Raw genomic sequence first — 1,052 nt, forward strand, 5'->3', positions numbered from 1 at the left:
GGGACAATTGTCTCTGCATGATCTCGTATAGTTGAGAGGAGTTGGGGTCTATGATATAAGAAGAGAGATTTAGATGGGAACATGGATAACTCAATTATGTAAGAGGTGGGAAGAAAGATTATAAAGGAGTACATGCTGATAGCTGGCACTTGTGCTGTTGGGAAGTGTTTTCCAATGGTTTCAGTCTTCTCAGTGAAATAGAACATAAGGTTGTTAACTAAGAACAAGAGGAGGGAAGTGTTTGGGATTCAGGGAAAAAGAACAAGTTTGGAGACAATCACCCAAAGAGTGGGAGAGTAAACAGTATTGCAGACTATGGTTGTCTGGTAGTATTAGATACCTACCTGAATTTTTTTTTTTTATAAATTAACATGAAATCAGCATAGTTGCAAGTTTTTTCCAGCTATGTTCAGATGTACAACAGCAGGGCTGATTTGAATTTAAGGAGAGTTGAAGTTTTGCCAAGCTAATGTGATGCATCAAGCAAGGGACAGAAGAGTTAGGGTACATGAGGGAGAATAATCACAATGATTCACTATGGAATTTAACTAAGTAAGGAAGAGCATGTGGGCACCAAGAAGAGAGACTATTCAATGGTGGTTGCACCGAATGGAATAATTCCTGGAATACTGTGAGGGACTGTCAGTGTCAGAGCAGTAGAGGTTGTGGACTGGAAAGAGCAGAAATGCTAGTCAGAGAATGAAATGCGTAGATCAAATTGGTATTAACTGAGCAACACTGAAGTGCACATATAGTAATAACATTCATCGGGTGTCGGGCAGATGGGAGAGGGGAGGAGGGGATGGATATATACACATGTAATGGGTGTGGTGCGCACCGTCTGGGGGATGGACACGCTTGAAGCTCTGACTCGGGTGGGGCAAAGACAATATATGTAACCCAAACATTTGTACCCTCATAATATGCTGAAATTAAAAAAAAAAAATTCTAAAAAGAATGCAGGAAAAAACAAATTTAAAAAACACAATTCAAAAGGAATTATTCATGGAAATGGGAGAATTCAGACATAGACTCAAAGAAATTACAAACAT

Source organism: Propithecus coquereli, unplaced genomic scaffold (genome assembly GCF_000956105.1).
Source record: "Propithecus coquereli isolate 6110/MARCELLA unplaced genomic scaffold, Pcoq_1.0 Scaffold29, whole genome shotgun sequence".
NCBI lineage: Eukaryota > Metazoa > Chordata > Mammalia > Primates > Indriidae > Propithecus > Propithecus coquereli.